This window comes from Bos indicus x Bos taurus, chromosome 25 (assembly GCF_003369695.1).
Source record: "Bos indicus x Bos taurus breed Angus x Brahman F1 hybrid chromosome 25, Bos_hybrid_MaternalHap_v2.0, whole genome shotgun sequence".
In the NCBI taxonomy this organism is placed as follows: Eukaryota; Metazoa; Chordata; class Mammalia; order Artiodactyla; family Bovidae; genus Bos; species Bos indicus x Bos taurus.
Window position 1 is genome coordinate 143,480 of NC_040100.1, and position 6,000 is coordinate 149,479.

Genomic DNA, 6,000 nt, shown 5'->3' on the forward strand with positions numbered 1-6,000 from the left:
CCGGGGACGCGCGCATCCCCGCCTCATGCCTGCCGGACCCTCCGCCAAGTACCACGAGGCCTCCCAAGGACAGACACCCATAAAGGCTGCTTGCCCGTCCTCTCCCCGGACGCCTCTCGACGTCTGGGGCATTTTCGAGAGCCTGACCGGCCGGAAGGAGACGGTTCATGGACCTGCACCCGCTCTCCCCTGCCCCCCGAAGGGCTCCCGAGATCTTCTCCTTGCTCGGCTGGCTGTGAGCGCTCTGTGAGGCGTCTCCAGGCCGCGTCACTCACCCGAGGCCAGCGGTGCGGCCAGGGAACGAAAGAGACGGGGAACGAAAGGCAAACCCACACCCAAAGTCCCATCCCGAGAGGACTCTCCCACCCTCGCAGGAGTGGGAGGCCCTCGGACCGTGCCCAGGCCCGCTCATGCACCCCATCACCCCATCCTCTCCAGCGACTTCCCAGCAGAGCCAGCCCTCGAGAGCTCAGCCGCTCAGGCACGAGCCCGTCCCAAGTGAACGCCGAGACCCCGGGCACACTCCAGGCCCCGCTCTTTCCCAGGAGGCTGCATCACGCGCACGGCCGAGAGGAACTCGCTCCGCGTCGGAACTCTTGGTGCGTCACACAGGGCGTGCCGCACACAGCGTGTGCCTGGGCGTCTGCACGCATGTGCGTCAGAGCCGACCTACCGCCACAGCCCCAGAGACGGCCGCGGCTTCTTGTTCTTCCCCTTGGTGGCTCTGGCCCTCCCGCTGGCACAAGGGCCGTTGCCGACGTTCTTCGGCCCCGGAGGCGGGGTGTCCGTGCTGGGACGGTCGAGCCGCTCGTGCTCCTGTTGGGGCGGCGTGCGGTTTCTCCCTCCTCCGTGTTTGGACTGGTGAATCACGACTGCGCCGGCAGGCAGGGCAGACTGGACCTTCCGCAGCTCCAAGGCCGGCTTCGGTCGGCTGTGTTCTTGCAGGCGTCTCCACTGCTCTAAGCTCATCCCTTCGACCTCTGTGTCCCCCGGGGACTCCTCCGACCCAGGAGCTCTGCCGCTGGCGTCTCCTGCAGGCTGCCCGGGGTCTGTGGGGTCAGCCCCGACGGGGGCCGCTGCCCCTCCCCCAGCGCCCCCTTCCCACGCACCCTCCCGGGCGTAGAACAGGACGTAGGCGCTCTGGCTCAGGGCAGCGGTCTCGTCACAGGCGGTCACCTTGGCATCCTCCATCTTATAACATTGGTCGTTGCCCTCTCAGACCTAACAAAAGTAGCGGCCTCGCTCACAGTTCCTCACAGGAACATGGTATTTTCAATACTCTCTGCCTGAATTTTTCTTGAAGAAATGTAAAATTTTAGTAAATTTTTCCCAATGAAATAAATCTTTTTTAAGTAATGTAAATCTGGCTATATTAGTCTCAATAATCTCAGAATAAACACAAGGACATCAAATATTTATTCATAATTAAAGTTTTTTAAAGAATCAGGTCATTTACATGATATTACATCTGCATGACACTTTGACATGTTTGATTCCAGAGTTGCATTTTCCCTTAGGATCAGGTGGTTGCTTTAGCCCCTCCTTTGTGTGTGTGTGTGTGTGTGTGTGTGTGGCTTGAATGATTTCATGCTTCCCTATTCTTGCCACCCTGGTGTTGCTTAGAGACCCTGGATATTTTATGAGAGCAATGGCCACACCACACTAGAGGCCTAACCCTGTCTCTGTCTTGTATCTTCAGGAGCTCAATGCATACAAAACGTGTATGAAAGGTCCAGATGTGAAAGCTCAGGCTTCCAGTTGATTCACACCTCCTATGTAAAGGGAATGGCCTTCTTCTACCCTCATGGGCATAATTGGGGCCAGATGTGAGGACAAAGTGTGCGATGGGTTCAGGTGCAAAAAGTCAGTTATCCCCTTGCTTCATACCTGCGGTGCAAAGGGAAAATCCTTCCTTTGGGAAAACAGCTCAGAGCTCATAGAGACAAGGGCTGCCCCCTGCAGAGTGGGGCCAGTCGCCTCTGGTGGGGAAGACTGGGGTGATGACTGACTGGCTGGGGGCTCCCAGGATGAGGCAAGAGGCTGAGGAGCCCAAGTCTGCAGAGCCAAGGTCATACCAACCCCTCCTTGGATCTGCGTCTGTCTGAGTGGAGCAGTGACTTTAAGGGGCTAGGATGCCAGCTGCCTGCCTGGAGGCCACAGGAGGAGGAGGCAGAAAAGCAGGCGGTGTGGCTCCTTTTGATTTCTGAAGACACTTCTTTCTGGCACCAGGTGCCAACCTATGGGAAAGATTGTATTCTTTTTATAAAACTGCTTTAGCTGTTCTAATTCATTTGCCTTTCCATCTCAGTTCATTTAAAGAGAAATGTACAAATGTATATTTTTTTCTTTTAGCACCAGTGGAAATCCTATAACTTGGCTATTTTTATCCAACAATTCATCATACAGATCTTTCCAAGTCAGTACCGACACAAATTTCCTTCCTAGATCCCTCTTAATGGCTGTTTCCTGAATGTTCTGTTTTTATACTGAGTGATACTAATATCAACAATCTTAGTACACAAGTATTTGCACAAATGTTCCTCCCACGCTGAGTTGTTATCATTGGACCTTCCGTGTGGAATATGAAAAGGTGGATTTATGGCTGTTTATCATTCATTTCTTTGATAGCTTCTGGACTTTTTTTTTTTTTTAATGTTGTATCATGATTCCATTCTTTTTATTCCACAGAATAAAAATCATTTATACATGTTTTTACCCAATCATTTCATGGTTTCAGTTTTACAGTCCCCACAGTCTAAGTTTCACTAAATTCCTAAGTCCGCCCGGGAGCAGGGACCTGCCCTCTGGGGCCGCCTGGGTCCCAGCCTAGGGAATCGCTGAGGAGCGCGCCTTCTCCGCAGCTGCCCGGGGAGGTCTTCCCAGCTCCCGCCCTCCCGTCTGGTGTCTGGGTCTCCGCGCCCTGCCGGGCTCCCAGCCAGGCTTGTCCCGGGCGTAAGAACGGCCCCCGCTGGGCTCTGGCCTCCCAAGGGTAGGGGTCTGCCCGGGGCAGTGTCGGGAGCCACCCAGCGGCCGCCGTGAGCCGGTCCCTTCCTGGGGAACGTTGGCGACTCCCGCGAAGGCTACGGTTCGGCCACCAAGCCTGGGGCAGAGCTCCAGAGGCCGGGGTGACAGCGGCAACGTTCCCGGTGTCATGAGACCCGGGAAGAGCCTGCTGTTGCCGGAGATTCGGGCTGCAGGTCGGCGGACAGGGCGGGCGGCGTCGGTCGGTGTCGGTCGGTGTCGCTGCCCGGCCGGGTGGACCAGCGCGCCGCGGGGCCCCTTCTGCCCGCGGGCACCGCCGGAGCAGCTGAGCGCGAGCAGGAAAGGGCATGGCGCCGGCGTCCGCGGGGTTACAGCCTCTCGATGTTTCCCACTCGCCCGGAGGTGCGGACCACACGGATGCACGCAGACATGTCCAGTCTTCCCAGCCTCCCCCATGGACACCGATAGTCCCGATTCACAAACGTGTGTCCTCTCCCGGAGACGGCCGGCCCTGGTGTCCAGAACAGGAGGCACCGCAAGGGACCACCGGCCGCCCGTCCTCCTCCCCAAAGGGCGCCCGGAAGCGCTTCCTTGCCATCTTGGGGGAACGGTCGTCCCGCTGCCTTCGCGGCGCTGAGGCTGCTCCCAGGCGGCCTCGGTTCCCAGTGAAGTGCTCAGGACTCCGCAGATGGGTTTCCTGCGGGTCGGGCTGCATCTATTCGAGGGGCGCCCGGCGTCCCTTCTATTCTCCTCGGGCTCAGGAGTGGAAAGGATGGTGTCTGTGTGGAGGCGCTGTGTTTCCCAGGTATGAGACGCGGATACATCTATGTGAGGATCACAAAGCCAACAGATTGGTGGCTACTGTGGCGAGGTCGACCAGATGGCCCGACACGTTGTTGGGGATATTTGTTAATATATGTGGTGTAATGTAGATATTTAATGAGAAATCTTGAAATTAACTATAATGAAAATCATCATTATCATTGTTACTCAACATAATGTAGTTATTACCTTTGTTTGCAGTTAATTTAAGAAACACTGTTTCAAGTTTATCCACAGAGTATCCAATTGAAGACGACCAGAGAAGGATGTTGAAATGAACTTTCTTAACACACTGGGAAGTTGGGGAACCTCTCCTTCCAGCCGCGAGGTCCTGCCCTGCAGCAGCCGACCTGGAAAACCAGACCCCAGCCCCTGCAGCAATGGGCTCCAGGATTCAGTGCGTGGTCAGTGACTGCCACCTTCCTTATTTTCCTTCCTTTCAATTTAGTACCAAATGGGGGAAACCAAATCTGTCATCTAAGCAGTCACCTGGGACGGCCCTCTTCCTGCCAGCCTGCCTCCGGCTACCCCACATTACACGCTCTGAGCAGGACACGCTTTCCCTCTTTCCCACCAGAGCGCGTCCCCACTCCTCTGTGTGCCCCAAGTCTCAGCCTAGGCGAGTGGTGGTGGCTGACTCCTTGCTCTGGAGACAAATTCTGAAGAAACAGTGAAGGATCGGGAAAATATCCTGGAGTAGGAAATGGCCACCCACTCCAGTATTCTTGCCTGGAAAATTCCATGAACAGAGGAGCATGGCTATCTGCAGGCCGTGGGGTCACAAAGAGTCAAACACGACTGAGCATGCACACACAGACACAGGCATCTTCGTTTATGTCTACAGAGCTTAGAGTGAGAACCACATAAAGCACTGAGGATAATATGTGGGTTTTGTTGTTTTTGAAAAAAAATTCAAATTAATCATTTTAAGTTGAGATATATATCATATACCCAAAAATTCTCCTTTGAGCACTATATTTTAGTGATTGGCTATTTGTATAGTTGTGTAGCCATCATCACTATCTGATCCAGAATATTTTATATTTTATCTCCCTACAAAGACACCTAGTGCTCCTTAGTCAGTTTTAATTCCACATTCCTCACTCTTTCATCCTTATGGAATTGCCTATTCTGTGTATTTCAAGCACATGGGTTTGTACAGCTGTGACCACTTAGATCCTTTTTCTTACACAGTGTCATGTTTTTGAAGCTTATTCATATTTTATCATGTGACCCAATTTTTTGTTTGGCTTCAGAATTTTCCAAATCTTTAACACATGCACACACAGACATGCTACAGTTTTTTTTTTTTTAATGTGGAAAATACACAGAGGTCCAATGTAGCCATTAGAACCATTTTATGCAGACAGTTCCATGCCGTAAAGTACTGCCTTCCTGTAGGCACTCAACCTGCCCACCAACGCAGAGCGGCCAGCAAGCACAGAGGATGGCAGCCCAACTGTGCTGCCCATTGTCAGAACCCCCACAGCACCCACCCAGGCCAAGACTCAACAATATTTACAGCTCCCCATGGCCAAAGGAGAGCCCATCTGTGCCAGGGAAGGGGGCGGTGGCCAAGGGTGAGAGAGAGGAAAGGAGAGACAAGCGGGAAAGTCCACAGCACCTGGTCTTTCCAGGTGGTCTTGCAACCAAGTACTAGCCAGGCTCAACCTTGCTTTAGCTTCTGAGCTCAGAAATTACCAGGGGCCTTCATGGTGGAATGGCCCTAGCTGATGGCAGCCCCAACCAGGCACCCCAATACCCTGTGCTGTGGGGCCCTGCCATGCCAGCCTCACCAGCCCCTGTCAGAGCCCTGGGGTGCCCAGCATCTGTGGGCAAACTGCTCCTGACACATCCTTCAGCCCTCTGGAGGCCCAGCCACCAGGCTGTGACTTGGAGTTCCCAGGAGATGGTTATCACTCAGGGTATGTGGCCAGTGGCAATAGGGCCTGACCCTCTGGAAGTGAGTGGAGAAAAGCCCAGTGCTCTAATTCAATGCTGTCCTGGCACTAACTGAGTGTCTCTCGCTGACATCTTGACTGCTTCATCCAGATATTGCACGTACCACTCGTGTTCCAGGTGGGGTTCTAGGGGCAGCCTTGACGGGGCTGCAGCCTTTCAGTGACCAACCCCAAGTGCCGATGCCTCTGCCTCTGGGCCCTCACACAGGGAGTACCGCTGTCAATGCTCAGGGAT